Raw genomic sequence first — 20,247 nt, forward strand, 5'->3', positions numbered from 1 at the left:
AACTTACTTGTTAACATGTTTGTTCCTATTATTGTCACTTGTGTTTTACAGCACTAGGTTATAAGTATTGTTATTATCGGAATGTTATATATGCTGAATATATTATCCATTTGTTAATTTGTATTGTATTAATTGTTCAATGTCGATAGTTAGACATTAAATTAATAAATTTTATTTATTGAAAAGGAGTTATTCATTTATTGTGATTGTTTAAATGATTCTATGGACTTAATAGTTTTGTGAGGACACAAACAATCTAAAGAGGGGGGTAATGTAACACATGTAAACCTTAGTGGGTGGGGTAATATTTATTTACTATTTGATATTTAACCTATGTTTCGAATGCTGTCTGCAGTTAAGTTATAGTATTGTATGAGACTCTAATGATAACAGACTTGAAAATTTACCTGGATTACCAGCTACGCGATTGTTGGAGTTTAAATCCAGATTCTTGTAAATTTATTGTACACATGTTCACTTAGTGTTATTTAACCCTAGGTGGCGTTGTAGCTGAGAATGACGTCACTATTACGTAAACAATCTGCTGTAAACTGTTTTTATACTGCATCAATTTTTATTGTTTTAAAATACTATTTGCATTTAAAATAGCAAATATGCAGGTAATTTATGTAGTAGTATATATTATATTGTTAATACATATTGAAATGTTATATTTTTCATTGAACAATCCAAAGTTATTGGTGATTCTGTCAGTCTTCTGCTGTTCACGTTATGACATTCTAATACTTAGCAGAATTCTGCGGTAACATAATTTCTGAGAGTATAAAAGGCCGTGAGTTCTGAGTTTGAATCACTCTAACCAGAACGGTTGGGTCGGTAGGTGATAACGCAAGAATATGAGAATAAAAGAAAGACAAAGGCTTTGAAAGTTGATGGTTTGTAATTGACAACCTCATAAGAAAAAGAAATATAAACATACAAATATAACAGAAAAACTTGCAGGATTTTAACAGAAAACTTGCGGAATTTTAACAGAAAACTCACAGAATTTTAACAGAAAACTTGCAGAATTTTAACATAATTATTAACTTTTAACTCTTACTTTTCTCATGTAATGTTATCATTGACATAAATGTATTATGTTCATAAATGTGTGATATGATGAAAATAATAAATGATACGTTTGACAAAATTTATAAAAAGTGTTTATTTTTCACTTCTTAACTAAAATAAATTTATCTTGACACGATTCGCTACCGCTTCCGAAGATATTTACTTTCACAAAAGTCAGAGTCGTGACAATATTTATAAGCCTGATATTTTATACTGAAAACAAATACAGTGGAACCCCTCTAAACCGGACACCCCCTGGACCGATTGGAAATTCCGGTTTAGAGAGGATTCCGGTTTAGAGGGGACATTACACTTTCAGCAAATTTTAATAGTTTATTTATGTATAACATTCATTCATATTGCAACACATAAGAAAAACACGTCGCTTTATCTATTGATTCGAAAGCAATATCAGTCAAAACATAGATCAAACAGTGCATCCTGAAAAAACAAACAATTTTATACATGCATGTATGTGTTAGGTGAATTAAGTTACTTTTAACACTGAAAAACATGTACGCCGACTTTTTTCGCACGACATCCCAGATCTTCGACTTTCCTACCCCATATTTCTCTGACAGCATCTTGAGAGTAGGTTTCTTTGACTCTTTTATCAGTTTGATTTTGTTTTCTAGAGACAATTCCACGCGCAATCGCTTAAGGGGAGGATCGGACATTTAAAGTCTTAGTTATCTTAATAACAAATTTGAAAATCTAAATGATATCTAAATGCAACTTCATCAAGAACTCTATGACACTAAATTAGCAATTGTAATAAACAACACAAAATTAAATAGCATAAAGATTATACAAATTTAGCACAACATCCTACATCAAAAACAAAACGCACTTAAGAACTCTATGATGTTATCAGTAATTATAATCAGAATTATCACATCTATTGAGCGATATGTACATCACAGGGCAAGTATCTTTAAATTGTTTTTCGATTTTTACAGTTTTAACATTTTTCGACCACATTTATTAATTTCACGCGTCTTTTATCCGCTATTCACAACTTTTTGACACTAGGTCTGAGGTGCAATAAACCGGCCCTGAGCGGTTTAGAGAGGTACAATAACGTATGGAATTACCCAGTTTTGATCCAAAGAATGACCGGTATTCGGAATTGAGGGTATTCCGGTTTTGAGGAGATATTTTACGCATGGTTTTATAGGGAAAAAATGGGACTGGACAATGTGTCCGGTTTAGAAAGGATTCCGGTTTAGAGAGGATTCCGGTAAAGAGAGGATCCGGTTAAGAGGGTTTCTACTGTAACATAATAAGCCAGTTGTATAAATGTGTACCTGTGAGGGAAATAAGCCAATGTGCCGAGGCTGCATAATGCGCCAAATGTAAACGAACGACGTGTATCCTAGTGATTGATATGTTGTAAGCCCATCATTTTCTTATTCATGCCAATTTAATGAAAGGTGCAGCCATCTGGTGTTCATTGACTAAAATATTGTTGTAGTTTTTTCTATAATTGTTTAAGTAAAAACAAAAATAGGAACACGTGTTTGATATTCTTGTTGGCATTCTTGAGATCATCTCATAGCAAACAGGTAACGAAATTTGAACGCAGTCCATAAAATTGTTTACAATAAATTAAAAAGCAAGCATATCTTCTTAAAACAATTAAAGCTAAATCAAAACTCAACATCAATGAATATTTCGGAAAATATTTCGTAAACTGAAGCTAACCCATAAGCAATCAATAGCCAAAATTTCAACGCTATATGTGGTCTGGTGAGTAATTAAAAGAAATTCAAATCGCTCGTTTTTTTGTGGGTGTGACCATATATTCTTTATGAATTTCATGCGAGTATATCCGAACATTTACGAGCGAACGCGACATTGTTTTCGGGTAGCTCATGAGAACTACGTAATCCTTCTATAGCAAACCTTGCGTTAATATAATAAAGTATATGTATTTTATTTTATTGTGTTAGTATTGGCAGTATTAATAACATTATATTGCTGTGCGAGAAGGCTCTTTTTATTATTGGCATTATCGTTATATAAAGTAAATTATCTATTTATCTATTAGTAGCTTATAATACATGATTATGTGGCTGAGCGTTACATTAATGCGCGCTCGTTCGTACTCGTATGACTGAGTTGGAAAAAGAAAGAGCAATAGGAATTATCCAGTAATACTTATATATATTATTACAACATAATACCGACACAAATTGTTGACATAGGATATACACAATTTAGAAATTTTTTGAAATGACAGCCTGTAATGCATGTGTCTTAATTCGAAACACATTTAGGTGGACTTAATTTTTATGTATTGCATTGTTGTAGATATTAATGGGTAATAATTATATAAAACTCGTATTATTACGCTTTTTGAGTTCCAGTTATGAATTAGGACCAATAATGTAAATATTTATGACGTTGTAAGACCAGAATTTGAATCAGTTTAAAAGGGGCTATTTCTGAATTGGGCGGTCTATAGTTGAACCGGTTTGGTGTTAAGTTACAATTACCTTGAAGTTCTTGTTAAACTTTATACTCGGTTATCTTTTAAATGGACGTTTTGGTAAATCAAACTTATTGGAACTCATTTTGAAATCCTTGTTTAGTATATGTATTAGTGTAGCAGGGTTCGGTATAAGGAGAACTTATACTGCCTTGCTATATGAGCTAGCTTTTATAGCGACGCGGTAGAGTGTCTGCCTGATTTGGAAACGGGAGGTCCCGGGTTCGATCCCCATGGTGGTCGGGGATTTTTCTGGCTTGGTAACAGTAACGCCCAACGTAAAATATCCACCATGTGTGTTAGACGTCTCACAGATGTCATGGCAATAGGAAATTCGTGGAAGAGTTTCACAATTGGAGGGGGTGTATGTAGCAGGGTTCGGTATTAGGAAAACTTATACTGCCTGATTTGGAACCGGGAGATCCCGGGTTCGATCCCCATGGTGGTCGGGGATTTTTCTGGCTGGGTAACATAAGCTACAACGATTGAATGTTAATGAAAAAATTGAATGTAAATAAATTTCTTCGTTATTATTTTTTTCCATTTTGGTATAAATATGAAAACCAAAACCGTAAAACAAAACGAAAAGTTTTAATTCAACGCCTTTATACACGTTTTTTACCAAATCGTCGATGACATAACTCAATTTGTTGTGATAACTTAATTTGATTAATTGCTACAGAACAACTCTAGTGGTAAGCAGTTCAAAAGTGGTAACAGTATGCGACTTGTGCAAAGTATGCTTGAATGCCTTCTTCTCCGATGTAGAAACACGGGTGTTGGAAAAGTAAAAATTATTGAGAAACACAAAGGACGGCGTTATTATTAGAAGTTAAAGATCACATTGCTTTCCATATTGTCTAGCATTCCCTAGCCTAAGCTTTATTACCTCTACAGAGCTGTGAAGTCATGTACGTTCATTTACACATTTATGTTGTCGTCAAACGAAGCGATATTCATCTTCACATTATGTAATTAATTCATAGAATACTAAACGTTGATCTTGATGATATATATATGTTATTCAGATTAACTTAAGAGAAATACACTTATCTAATCATAATAGCTTTCTTTTGCAAACTGTGGTCATTATTGAAAAGATTAAAAACAAAAAAACATTACTTTTATAATCTTAATTTTGTCTTATTTAATTTGGGATGTATGATTCTTTAGAAACATTGTCTACAAATGTAAAAAGGTTTAGGTACTTCAGAGCAAAACTATGTGTACTCGTATGCATGAAGATATTAAATTATTTAAACATTAATCTTACATGCCTTTTTCATGCTCAATATATCTTCGATGACGTACTTTGCATTAACTAAACGTTCATGTTCGTTTTAAAATACTAAAATCCGTGATATCCACATAAAAAGACACATGCGAAACAACAAAACATGCTGTTATTTTCAACTAAAATTGCCGAAAAATATATATTAGTTGATCGACCAATTGTTTTGCATCAAAAATAATAATCATTAACATGGTAATTTCTTTAAATTTGACCTTTAAACATTTCACTTATTTGCATGAGAACAATAAATGTCTCCAAAAATGCTGTTACGTGTTTAACTATAGTTTTTAAATATCATCATTGTCATTGTCCTCTAAATGTAAATTCGTGTTCTTTTTCATTATAAAGACGGTCTTACGTTTGTTGGCCGATTTACATGCTTACAAAAAATGCGAACATAATCTCATTGCTGATTACATATTGATGATTTGAGTGACATATACTTTTCAGAACGGAATGAAATCTATATTATTGTATGATGTAATCAAGTGAAAGATTTTTTGAAGTTTAACAAGGGTAAATTTGTTATTTATTTATCTGAAGATCAGCTACTAGTGCGTTAGAACACCGCTTATAATGGTGTTTTCGCTGCTTTATAATTTTTCCAATGGTTGAAATATTATTGGAAGGGATCATGCTATATATTTGACAGTGATTTGTCCTCGCTTATGACATTGTGCTGGAAGCTCATAGTGTGAGTTAATCCGTCTGCTAGTTAAGTATTCTCCATACGTTTATGTTTGCTTAATTAATAGCGCATAATCAAATAAATGGATAGTTTACACCGCGTGTGTTAACTTGCGAAATAACTTGACCGTCAAGACCGGTATGGCTTCGTTCAATGGGAGAAGCACGACGAATGTAACAAACGAAATTGCTCATGACAAGGTCCTATAGAAATGATCGAACAGATTACATCGCCGAAGCTATGCTTATCTGACTGCCGGGCAATTTTGACGAATAAAACGCATACAGCGACTGACTGGGCGGTGTTATACCTAGCGGTCTGTATAACAGTGATGTTTGTATATATACATATATCAAAATTGGGTATGTGTGTATGAATATAAAGATATATAAAACAAGAACTTTATAATTTAAACACGATACTGTTAAAATCAATACTCGAAGGTTTATCCTTGTTAAAGTTAACTAAAAATAGTTGTTGCATTAATCTGAACCTATAACGGGTTTGACAGTTGTACAACATGTTATCCTTGCTGCTGCACACACAGATATGAGTAAAGGAAATAGTTTTAGGAACTGTGTGTTATAACCAACATAGACGACCAAAAAAGAGGAAGATTTCTTTTTTAAGATAATGTTTATGTTAAAAATAAATGTAAACAATCACGATGCTGGGAGCTGTCGTCACGTAATCAAATATGTGCTGAAGGCATGGATCGCGATATCTTTCTCAAGAACTGGGCTAAAAACATGTGTTAATGAAAAAATAAAGAATAACAGACAAGCACTTTACAAGCAGTCCGAACAAAGTTCAACCTTCTAGTGCTCGACAAATTGTTGCTATACTGTACATTTGTTATACCAAACTCTAGGTTGTCTGCAGCCAAAGTGAGGATGAACAATTCAGTTCGATGCGTACTGCTCCCAAGAAGCAATTTCACCATGACCTATGCAAATAAACGAAGGGCTTGGAATATGCAAAGACATATAAAAACACATCCGTGCAATGGTCCGCTGGGATGGGCCATGAAAACATGGAACATGTCTTCCTTATATCCAGTAGGATATGCGTAAATAACATGAATCGATGGCATTGATTTCAATGAGACTGTCATTGTTTAAATAATCAGCAACTGCTCTTATACTAAGTAATCATTAAGTATTACCAATGATCAACCATGCATGCTATGTTTGTCATAAATGTAGTAAAACTATATTATACACAACAGTATTGTTTTAAAGTTTCATGTAAAATGTTTACTACTTTGACTCTAGTATCTCGTTTGCGCGTCTGCATTTATGATATTTATGAAAATTAATGTATGTTGAATGCCTGCACAAACACGTGTCAGACAGACATACATTTATTTACGTCTAATTTGTGCACACAAAATAACAGAAAAGCATTACAAAATCCTAAGTGCAACAACTCTTAAAGAGTTACGAGAGACACTGGTTCTAAAAATTATAAACGATTCAACGATTATTTACATCATAAAAACGTTGCTTATCACATTTCACCAAATCAATTTTTTAAACAATTTGCATACTGAACTGGACCTGAAAATTAAAAGGTGCCGCTAATCATCAAGTTCATATCAGATATTAACGCATTGCGTCTTTTTTTAATTTAGAATGGAGTTAAGGCGTTGTTCATCGAAATATCTGATCACGTACTTGCTAATCAATTTACAAATACAAATATATAAAACATGTATGTGACGTCCGAAATACAAATATTACAATTTTATATAAACGGGGTGCTTACCAAACTGTAATTAATTTATTGACAAATGTGTTTTTCACTAATGGCATATTCAAATCGTGTTTATTCTTGCATAGCAATTCGGGCAAACGTCAATCTTTTTTTTTGCAAATTTGGCACTAAGATGGGTAAAGTTTAGGTATTCCTCAGATCAACTATAACAAGACTCTAGAGTAGTTGAAGGACCATTTGTCCTTTACGGAGAGGAATGCCAGTTTTTAAACAAATCAATTAATATTATTATAACAATCAGTCAACCTGTTTGTTTATCGATTTAAGTGTATAATTGTGACGTCGTCAGCGAAAATCAGTCTTGTGTACGCTGACGTTTATGTCGGGAAATCGCGAGATAAAAATCTTGTACGAAAATGCATTGGATATTTCGTCTTTTTCATACAATTTCTCGGCTCATAATTTATGACATGCTTTGAAAATTTCCACAATATAGCATGAATATGTCCTTTAAACACTGGCACATTTGGTGGTTTGTAATCCGCTTATTTAATTCAAATTATTCCCCTTGAAAGACACTGTATCGTTTGAGCAGTTCACAGGTAGCGCAACCTGTCTCGTAGTGTTCATTTTCAATGGCTATTAAACGCTGTAAATCAAAATGACATCGTGTACTAATGGATGTCTTCAATCGAAGAAGGTTCGGAAATGATATTTCCACATGCTTAAAATAGGTAAGTGAAAGATATATGTGTATTTTGGCTTTGTGATTAATTTTCGCGACTCGCAAGTTTGACCCGGAAGTAAACTGTACGATAGCAACTGAATTGTTTACATGAAATGGTGGAAGATTTAAATTTGACTTTAACATATCATGTCTCAATTTATTAACACCAACACTGTTCCATGTGAAATTTCACAAGACCAGGACACTTCGTGTTTAAATTTAAATGATTTATCGAATGTAAATGATCTTTATTTTGAAACTTCTCACCCCGCTACTCAAGATTTGTTTGATGTGGTAGATGATTATGAAAGCACAGGAGTTTGAAATTCTATCAATATAGCTAATCTAATGGCTCCATAAAAAATATACCCCTATATAGTATAAGACTAGTCTTTATACTATATAGGGGTATAAAAAAATTATTTAGCCATTAGATTAGCTATATGGAACAGACTCCTGTGATGAAAGTGACCTTGAGTCAAACCATGATGAGTCTGATATTGATATTGATGTAGAAGCTGTCAAAAAAAACATCAGATACTGCGTTTATTGAACAGTCTGAACTTCATGTGGCAGAAGCTGATAAACAAAACAAATTTAAGGTTTACTTTTTTTAAATGTTTAAGCACAAATTTAATTAATAATTATTATTATAAAAAAAGTGTTATGTAGATAAATAACCAATAATTTGATATTCTACAGGTTGGGAAGTTACGGTCTTGGCGAACAGCATTCTCACTTTCAGTGTGACAACTGTTGCGGCCAAAATAAAAACAACATAGTCATCTGGTACCTTCTGTGGAGAGTTATTGTAGGTAATAACAAGCCCTTAGTTATTGTGTTTCTGATAGCTTTTTTTAATGTTGAGAAATTAATTTAGCTAAACCTGTTGTTAAAAATATTTGTTTGCAGTAATGCAATTGCAAAATGGTAAAGCATGTTGATATGTAGTAAATATATTAAAAAAAATATTACTCTGGTATCAATCTCAAAAGGAAAATTCTCTTAAAATAATATATTGAAATGAGTCAACATTCTTGAGTCAGTCAATTACTACAAAATACATATTCTAAATTGTAGCCTGACCTTTTTAAATAATTATTTTTTAACATTTCAGGTTTACACAGAATCATCACACTAAGCTTTATGTTGATAAGACATACAAAGTTTACACCAGATTGGCACTTTGGCATCTGGAAGTCAAAGTGGAGGTAAATTCCTTATCACAGTATGGTGTATGTGACCTGCATGATCCTTCTTGATAAACCTTGTTTGCATTTCCATAGGTCTATCCAGTAGTTCTGCCATGTAATAAAATATAAAAATAATAAAACATAAATCAATTAAAAATAGTGTGTAGGTACTTTATGTCAGTCTTGTAACAGGAAAATAAATATTCATTTTAATAGTTTCAGCTGTTTTATTGGTATGAAATTCTTGATATGGCAAACAAAATCCCATGCAAAATCATCCTTCAAACTTTGTAGTTTTCTATTACAACAACAACAACAAAATAATAATTTGATAATAGGAAAACTATATTTTGCAATTGTTTCTTAATTAAATGGTAATCTTGATACAGAAACTTCAATGCAGAAATGTTGTCTGATGTCGCTGCGTCTGTGGGGTTATCGTCAAGGACAGGCCACAACATCCCCCAGCTTGTGGGGGACTCTTCCAATCCTGTTGTTATCTAAGACAGGAAGGATTACTTTATGACATTGTTTCACCACATAAAGAATGTCACCAAATTTCATTATTTTCCATGTGTCAGCGGAGCATCCCGGTGTTGTGGAATGCAGGGAATTTAGTGACTCACCAGTGGTCAAAATCACTCTCAGGAAGGTCTCGAAAGTGAATGTTAATGTGAGCTGTGACAACCTGCCATAAGAAATGTTTGCAAAGGGCTTGATCTGGACCATCAGTGGTATTTATTTGAAAACATTCATGAATTCTGTCGCATAGATGAAACAAAAACTTGACATGTCCGAAACGTGCTACTGGTGAGCAACAAAAAACAGACTTTGCCCCCCCCCCCAAAAAAAAGAAGATGCATTAAGATGCGCATCTGATCTTCTCTGATGGTGCCACAACAATTACATACATCATGTATCAGTGTTTATTTTGGCCAAGGTATTGGGTGATATATTTTCCCACAAACAATGCAAAAAATCCTCTATTCCTAGGAAAGCTAAAACATGTATACGATTGCTAAATGTGTCAGTTGATACAGGTTTTGAAATGTCCAATGCAAACTTTTGTTGTTCTAATTGCACAAGCTTGTTTTCAAGTTTTTTATATCTCATATTTACAAAACAAAAATCATTTTTTCCATGTAGATCTAACCATGCAATTGTTTTAACCTTATGAACACAGACTTCCTATCAGAAAAACTGGAACAAAATCAGTGTGAATATCGTATTTATTTATGTTTTACAATGAAAATCCTATATTTTTGTTTGTTTGCTACATTGTTTCCATGGTAACAAAAACAAACAATTTTTATGTTTAAGTAATTGTTTATTTTGTCTATTTTTCTCTATCAGAAATAATGATAAATAATGATTATTTCATTTACCGAAACATTTAGTATCCAAGTGTACTTTCAACCAACACTTTTCAATGCTGTGTTTTTCCATTATGTTGTGTTTGAGGTTACATTATACTTAAATACACATGTAACTGAATAAAAAAAGGAAATTGTTCATGGAACACACACATTATTGATTGTTATCGTTTAACTAGTTACAAAACAGTGAAATTAATGTTGTGTTTGCCTTTAAACAAACACTTGATTGAAAATACAATTCATAGATTTATAAAAGGCGTGATTGTGTGCTCTGGTGATTATTAACATGTTGATTGGTTACCATAGCAACACAAATGGTACATTTTAAATGTCCATAATGCTGTTGTCAGTTTATTGCACTATAATTATGTATTTGACTAAAGGAAAGATTATTGTTTTAATAAAACAATGTGCTTGTTGTTTGAAAATTTTCGTTGTTTTTTTGTATTAAATGACAACTTTTAGTGACGGTAAAATGTAGGGTTGGTCACTTTGGAAGGTCATAAAATTAGTTTTGAATGTGATAAATAAAAAATCTATATCATTTTTGTGAACTACAATGTTCAGAGAATCCAAAATTGCCAAAAAGTCAAAATGTGATTTTTTGAACACAAGACTGATTTTCCCAGCTTTGGTCACATACAAGTTTCGTTTAAATGGTTGTTCATATCGCAAATAATGATGATATCAACCTTTTTTTGTGCAAATTATCTTATACGGGACACAAACGCTCAACTTGGCATTATCCGTTTATAAACATGTTTCCGATTACTTATGACAGTGCATCTTTTATGTATCGTCATTTATAAATGAACACTGTGACGAGTCGAACCAACTGTCTCATCTAAACGTTGTATGTATTTGGTGCATTATAACGCTTGTTATACAATGTGCTTCGGCACATTCTTACAGTCGATTATTTTCTTGAAGTTGACAGCAGCAATTCGTTGAAGGGCCATTATTATAGTTAAACAATTGCAATTTGTACAAATTGCGTCACAATGAAAAGATGACATAAGAACTACACAGTCTGCATGTTCACGTGTCATAATTTAATTTTTGGTGGGGTAGCTTATGTTACGTTCGCGTCGTATCGGCCAAAACAATGCTGTTTTTATTTGTTGCTTCCGTAAAACAAAGTGAACAACTCAAATTCACTTAAAATACATATATTTTGAAATACGAGTATATTCATTTTTAAGCGATGTTACTACGTATAATTATCTCAAATACTGATGTTATTAAAAAACCCGTACCGCGCAAATTCAAAGCAATTACCTAAATACTAAATGTAATGATTTATTTTTTAAATAACCGTTTGATTGTTGTTTTGTACTTAAATAGTTTAATAATTAGCTTTTTTAATTTAAACTTGCCTCAGACGTTTGTGGTGGCATTGTTGATGACCTAAATTACTTCTTATATAAATTAATTATGATATGACTAATACGACGTCACCTTGTCGAAAGTTCAGCACCGAATGCTCATCTTGATAATTTATGCCCATAAACACTTTATTTTCGCAATGTTGGATAGTGTGTATCAAACATCAAAATAAGCAATCCAACGTCAACATACGGCACTTTGCTTTGTGATATTTGTGATAAGGTAAGCGTTGGAGAAAAAGTATCAAAGCTTTTCACATACCTTTCGCCTCAAACTCTAAAAAAGTTTGAAATAATAAATCATCAAGTTAAGCTTCTGACAATGTATACGAAATCACGTAAAAGTATATTTCTTAGATTATCTAGTTCAGACAACAGCGATTTATTCTTACAAATACACCGCCATAAAAACACAATAACAAAACTTGTGCATTATAAATGTTTTGAAAGTTGAATATTTCCGTTTACTAAGTATTATAATTGAGAGAAGAAATAAGTGCAAAATATTCAAAATAATTTGGTAAACAAGTATGTTTTCATGCTGATCCTGTGATATACAGGAATATTAAACATTTATTGTGTATCGTGTATGAAAGTACTACGGAACCAAACAACTAGATTCCTATTTCTCAAAGATATATAAAAGATATGCCCAATTTTGCCTTTCAAGCTTGTGAACATTTTGCTCTTATTCAATATTTATTTCAAAACGATCTAATATAATTTCAGTCAAATAAGGTCACAGCGCGTACGTATCTGTGGTGAAACGATAAAAAATCCTCCGACGTTTTTCAAGCAACAATCTGATACCCATTAGTGAAAATCCTTTTCATTATCATCAGATACAAAATAAAATATTATGATAGTTTAATGTTCTTAAACTAAACTTGTATTAATCATTTTGCTTGTGTAGAGTAGGTATTTCGCACGATATATACTTGTGTAACATCATATTTAATATTTACCAATTGTCTGTTTTCAACTTTAAAAAAAAAGAACTATTTAATTCGAGGAAATTTTTTAGCGGACGATTTTAGCAGAAACCGGCTATGTAAAATATATCAAGTTTATATACATTGCAAAGTAATTCTGGCCAACAAAATCTTAACAAAACATATTAATACAACTTTATTTAATATACTGCATCTGCATTAAATATGTTAAACATAATAATGTTGACACATTTTATGTACATATATGGCTGCGTCTTTTGTTACACAGGTTGAGTGTAGGTCACACTTAAATTTGTTGTTTTGATATGAAATATATCGATATCGCAATAAACAGTAGATTATTATCAAGCTTTTACTGTTTGATTCTATTGAGACAAACCATCTAAATTAATAAATTATCTGTACCATATTGTAATACTTCAAGTTTAAGAATCTATATAGTAGTAAAGAACATACGATACAATGCAGTTTGTTGCGGCATTGACCATATTCTTTATAAAAGGTTAATTTTCAGGTTAACATAATTATATGAAATAAATACTTTAATCATTGCTGATCAACACAATCAAATCAGGAGAAAGAAGAACCTATTCTGCAGAAAATGTTAGAGCTATTTACATTTTTTAGAATATTAATACATTCTCTGTTTACCACTGTCCGCTAATGCACGAATGTTTACTATTTTCAATACTCAGCATGTACCCAATAATTGTTTAAAACCTATTGATCAATAATTCAAATAAATCAAAATCAACAAAATCAACTTTACTTTATTTTCTGTTACATGCAAATTTCCTGAAGCGAAAGTTGCAGCCATCCGATGTTCACAGCCTAAAGTAGTGTTGTAGATTTTTCCCCCTAATTTTATAAGTAGAAGAAAAATAGAAAAAAATATCATCATGTTGTAAGCATTATTAATATAATCTCACAGCAAAAAGTAAGTAACTCAATTCGAACGCAGTCTATGCAATAATTTAAAGCCAAATATCATCCAAATAAATATCTACAAACAATTAAAGCTACATAACTACTCAAAATCAACGAATATTTCGTAAAATATTTCGTAAAATAAAGCTTACCCATAACCAATCAGTGTTCATATAGCAATTACTAAAATTTCAACGCTATATGTGGTCTGGTTACATAGATTTAACGAAATGCAAAATGCTCGTTTTTATTGTTAGTCCGCCAATATCTTCCATTTGAATTTCACGCGAATATATACGAACATTTACGGGCGAACGCGAGATTGGCTTCGGGCAGCTCATGAGAACTACGTAGTGATTCCGAAGCAAAGCCTGCGTTTATATAATATATAATATGCATTCTGTTTCATTTTGCTTTGGTTGGCGGTATAAATAATATTATATTGTTGTGCGAGAAGGCTCCTTTTATTATTGGTATTATCGTTATATGAGGTAAACTTACTATTTCACTATTATCAGCTTATAATACAGGATTATGTGGTTTAGCATTACATTAATGTGACATGTTTGTACTCCGACAACTCTGTTGTAAAACGAAACAGCAACAGTATTCAGGAATACTTAATATATTATTTCAACATAATGCACACAAATTTGGTAATAAAATGCATACCCACTTCAGAAATTCATTGAAATAGACTGCCTGTAATGCATGTGTCTCAATTCGAAGCAAATCTATTTTGGGTGGGCTGAGTTATTATGTGTTGTATAATTGTAGATAGTTATAGGTAATAATTATATAAAACACGCATTAATATGCTTTTTGAGCTCCAGTTATGAATGAGGACCAATACTGTAAATCTGTATGACGTTATATGACCAGAATTGAATCAGTTTAAAGCCGCAATTCCTCATCGGACGGTCAATTTTTGGACCGGTTTGGTGTTCAGTTACAAATACCTTGATGTATCGCGCATACCATTTTACCAGTCCTTTTCTATTTTTCTCTTGCGAAGGTTAAAGATCTATTAGTAATGCACGTATTTTTTATAAAAGAAAATTTATATTATTTTGTTAATTTTCAGAATGTAATTTAACTAAATTCCTTCTTTATTATTTGTGTTCCCTTTTTGTATAAGTTATACACATTGTGTAAACAAAAACCGTAAAACAAAACGGAAAGCTTTCATTCAACGCCACATAAAAGTTTGCGACCAAATCGTCGATGACAAAACTGAATTTGATAATGAAAACTTCATTTGACTAACGGCTATAGATCACATCTAGTGGTTATATATATATATATATATATATATATTAGTGTTTTATCCAGGCCGTTTTAGCGTGGCGCGGCGCCACGCCGCTTTTTTGAAGCGCCTCGCTGCCCCTTTCAAAGCAAATCAGCGCCACGCTGCCCTTTTCAAAGGCCGCCGCCTTGTTTTCCGCCGTGCGCGACCTTATTGATATTGATAACATCTTAATTGCCTCTTAACCAAACTTTTAAGCCGACTATTATCAGCGAAGATTCGCGCGGTTGTGAATACGTCATGCGTGAATAACCATGTGTCAATATCAATCGATAATTTCAGTGGCTTTGTAACACTAATCGGTCCGGATACAATCGTGCAAAGTTACTTTGGAGACTTGATGAAAACCTCGATGTTATTCACGTGGAAATTGTGCATTTCATGCATAATTCAGTTATATCAAAACATTTATTTTTACGCGTAATTAAATTTAAAAAACACACCAGTTGTATCTGTAAAATATTGATTTGATTTCAATTTAATGCAAAACAGTTTTAAGTTAATAAAAATTAATTTTAACAGGGCTTGCACTAAGCGGCGTACGGCCGTATATTACGCCCGATAATTGTTTCCAAACGCCGATTACAAAACCCCATGACGTCCACTGTACTTCCTGAATATTGGCCATACACCGAAAATAGCAACCCGTGACATATTAAAGCTGTCGATTAAAATAACGCTCCGCCTCCTATCCAATACAATTGGCGCAGGCTCATAGCAAAGCTGTCGATTGAAATAACGCTCCGCCTCCTATCCAATACAATTGGCGCGGGCTCTCAGTAGACGTGTGTTGATGAATTGTAGCAGACGACAATCTTAACACGTTTGCTGTTCACGGTAAGGCAGACCACGCTTAATTGGAGCACGTGCTTGTTAATTGTCACGATGTTTTGATTACAATAACGTGTGAATGTCGGCAAAGAAGTTGATACCCCGTCTTGGACCCTGTTTGGCCAAAAGTTGTTAATTGTTGTAACAGTAGTAGGCCTGCACCATTGGTTCAATTAAGAACATTATGACTCGTTTGTAACTTGTCAAAATATGTTAATTGGCAAACACAGATATGAATTTTACAAAAATATTGAACTTGTACCACTTATCATTCGTGTTTAGAATGTCGCAACGTACGCTTTCCGATTTTGGCATTCCACTTTCGACGAAACGTAAATTAGAAATTGATGCAAATTGCTTTGTAAGCAAAACAAGTTTATATCGGAGACCAATTAACGTGTATTGAATTAATTGACAATGAACAAAAGACAGTACGGCGCCGTTCCTAGTTACACTTTTTGCGAAATAAAATGTACACAATACAACACATGGTCATGAAAACAATGTCATTACGCAGAACTTTCTGACTATTCAACAAAGTGTTAGTGTTTGTGAATCTCCATTTAAGATACATATAAAGGACTTGTTTGTGCAATGTGTGTAACGTTTTAAATATAAATAATTGTTTAAGAGGGTAACTCATTTAACAGTATTCTAAGACTTCTTTGAAAAGCTATAGTGTGTATAAGATATATATCCTATGGTGTTTAATCTTGTTTTTTGTTACTACATGAAAATATAAAACACAATAAAATATACATTCTGGATTTTGTTGGTTTAATTATTCAACAATAAATCACAAAACTATACATACAATGTTTGTGTGTAACAAAGCTTGTTATTAAGTCACTATACAGATATATTTGTGCCCTTTTTATGGATGTCGCGCGCTAAAGTGCCCTTTTTTTAATTTTGCACCACGCCCTTTTTCCTTCCTGTATAAAACACTATATATATATATATATATATATATATATATATATATATATATATATATATATATATATATATATATATATGCGTCATAGCTTAAACGAATATAGTAATGGCTGAAAAATACATACAAGAAGCACAAATCTGACTTGTCGATTGCAGTATATTATTGGAATGTGCTTGTCTACATTGTGGTGTATCATTATTTAGTCCATTTATACTTGTTGATATTTTTATATGTTGTTAAGAAACTAAGAGCTAACCGCTCTTGGTTTCAACTTATCATGCTTTTTACCTTTTCTAATTTATCTAAAGAACAAGTGAACAATTAAAATAAGGTGCTTCAACATACCATAAAGCACAAGAATTCAGCCATATCGACTTTCGGGCTAGAATGTATGACTGTGTCTATGTCAAGATCTGCGTAAAAATCGTATATACTATAAAATCATTTAAACTTGGCATACGCATTCAGGTATAGGTTGTAATCCCATCCTGTGTTCATCCATCCGACTAAATTATCGACCGAGCAAATTGACTTCCAAATAAAGGACTTACGGTATATTACTTTGTGCATTTAATAATTATTGTATTGCAAATACATCTGCCTTTTATCACTATTTTACACATTCAAATTTGAAATTACCAACACTAGCTGTTAAATTGGTAAACAACTTTTTCATATGAAGATAAAAGTTATATAAAATAAAGTGTTTGTTTAAATATAGTGCATACTTTCGTCCTGTAATTATAGATGATTTAATACTTTTTTTGAATATGTGTTTGAACTGGAATATAACGTTTATTGCAGCTTAACTTTATCCTTCACCATTAATAAAAAACAAACTATCGCAAAATAATTCACTGTTGGACTTCCTCCATGACATACATGATTTTCGTTTGGTCACTAAAGATTTAAACGAAATATATTGTGAACGATGTTCCTTAAAGTTTGGTATTATTCACTCTAATAAATTTTCAGATTTGTGATATGGAGAATTACTACGCTTAATAGATTTATATAATGCCTTTATACTTTAACGTTAATCGATTACGTCTACAACAATTATACAACGTTAGTTTTAAAGATCAATGTGACCGGTATATTGATGGACACTATAGCCCATGACAGAGCTGTATCAGAGAAAAAGCTTCGTTGACGTTCTCCTTTTTGTTTGTTAAACAAACAAAACTTCTGTGAAAAATGTACAGAACACTGTCATACGGACCATGGATCTGCTTTCTCAACCTGTCGTTTGACAAGTTGAAGATTAGGAACGTCTGCACTGGTAGGTTATGTCATATTCCTAATTTTGTATAGTATTAAACCTTTTTTAACCATATCATTTTAATTTCCGCTCTTGTTTTTGTTGTCAATAACGTTATATTTGATTTTGTATTCGCTTGTGAAATATATAAAGGTAATATATAAAAAGGTATGATATAAAATATTGTGCAAGACTGACAGAATTTGAGGAATTTTCAGCTTCAATTATAAATTCATGTTAATAAAACATGTTCATTAGGCTCTTGATCGTTGGTGCGTTTTAATTTCATTTAATAAGTGCGCATTGAAATCAAGATTTTTAATGTTATTTGTTTAAAAAAGTAAAAAAGCTAATACGAACAATTTAAGTGATGGCATTTACCTAAATAATACAAGAAATGAGTGCAAAACAATGGTCGCTTGGATTTAAAAAAACTTAAAAGTACCAATATTTATTATTTATTTTTCTGAAAGTCAACGGGTAGATGAACAAGGAAGACAGGATTATAGTATATATTGAATTGCTTACTGATTGCCTGCACGTTACTTTGACACGAGGCATGTTAAAAGTAACTCAATTAAACCTTCACACGCTTTACTTGCATTTTCTTGTCGTTGCAGCAATATATTATTACATTACTGGTTTGTTTGTTACCACGAAGGTAATAATCTTTCCACATGTTTGATTTTAAGAACATTGCTTTGTACTTAAATCTTATCTATAAGATGTTTGACCCTTTCTTATTACGATAAACAGAAAATTTTCCTTCGACCGATTAATTCATGGAGCCTTTGATATTCAACAAATTTCCCGACGTAAATGTCATACTTATATCGACAATTCTTCATCCCACTACACTAAAATTGGCTTCTCTAAATCTTCTTTCGATTCGAAAACAAAGAAGTAGACATAAACGGATGATGTCGAATGTGTTTACACCCTGAAATAACCCTTTATCATGAGCATATTGATAATAAGTCTCTTTTAAATAATTTGGAGCGTTATGCCGCATTTACTTTCTAATTCAACAAATACTGGTATAATATATAATGGTACACATTTCTATAAGTAACATGATTGTAAATCGTTTATTTCAAAAGCATGTTTAACCGTTCGGTCGCTGTTGTTTGTATGTTAACAGTTTTAATAACATTTGAATACGCACTAAATGTATGCATAGGACTATTCAAGGACTAACTTAACAATAAACTTTGTTTATTAAATAGTATGGATGTTTTTAAAATAAATTATTTCATTATTGTATGCCCTTAATTATGATATCCGAACAAGTGTCACTTAAAGTAATTTGATTAATAATAGTTTCAGTTAAACAACACTTTACAAGAAGGAGTCAAGAAGAATAACTATTAACACAAAGGAGAGTTCATACAATATACAGTACTTCAACACGCTTTTTCATATATGTTCATATCTCAAGTCATAAGTATGTGTCAAAATTTACATTTTTCTTGTAGTTGATTATAATATGGATGGTTATCCTAGCGTCAAAAATGCATGTTCACAAGCAAAATGCATCAAATTATTGTCATTATACTTCTTTTTTAAACACAGCTTTCACATGTAGGCCATAACACATTTCAAGTCGTGAATGATGTTTGGCAACATGACGTACGGCTCCAATTGTTGTTATATGGATGCAGTTTTTACATCTCGTTCGTTGTTAACTTATGAAGCTTTTCTTCTATTAACAGTGAACTTCTTAAATATATATCGTCAAATAATATGTGTCATTTTGGGAAGAAAAAGTGACAAATAAAACATTGTTTATCTTCACAAATACTTGTAAGAAACATTTTGTTTATTACGATTGATATTTAACAATGTTTGTTTGTCATATGTGAAGTTCATACTACTAGCATAAACATATATTAACGTAGCCATATCGATAAATCAATTTATAACAACTATCTTTTTATATTACGCAATAGTTTGATGTAACGGATAATTGAAAAATAGGTTTTGGTTGATTCCAAATTATTCATGCAAAAAAATCAATGCAAGATAATGAACTGATATAAATGAATAATATCCTTACAATTCTTTTTACAAAATAACTTCAGAATC

General features: G+C 31.9%; 1 long non-coding RNA gene across 1 annotated transcript; it reads left to right on the top strand.

The window, feature by feature from the left end:
- Positions 1-7,600: 7,600 nt before the first annotated feature.
- LOC127838631 (uncharacterized) lies at positions 7,601-11,192 on the top strand. Its single transcript, XR_008029891.1, has 4 exons — positions 7,601-7,997; positions 8,693-8,805; positions 9,108-9,201; positions 9,573-11,192. It is a non-coding gene; the product is annotated as an uncharacterized LOC127838631 (long non-coding RNA).
- Positions 11,193-20,247: the final 9,055 nt, after the last annotated feature.

Source organism: Dreissena polymorpha, chromosome 7 (genome assembly GCF_020536995.1).
Source record: "Dreissena polymorpha isolate Duluth1 chromosome 7, UMN_Dpol_1.0, whole genome shotgun sequence".
Classification (NCBI taxonomy): Eukaryota; Metazoa; Mollusca; class Bivalvia; order Myida; family Dreissenidae; genus Dreissena; species Dreissena polymorpha.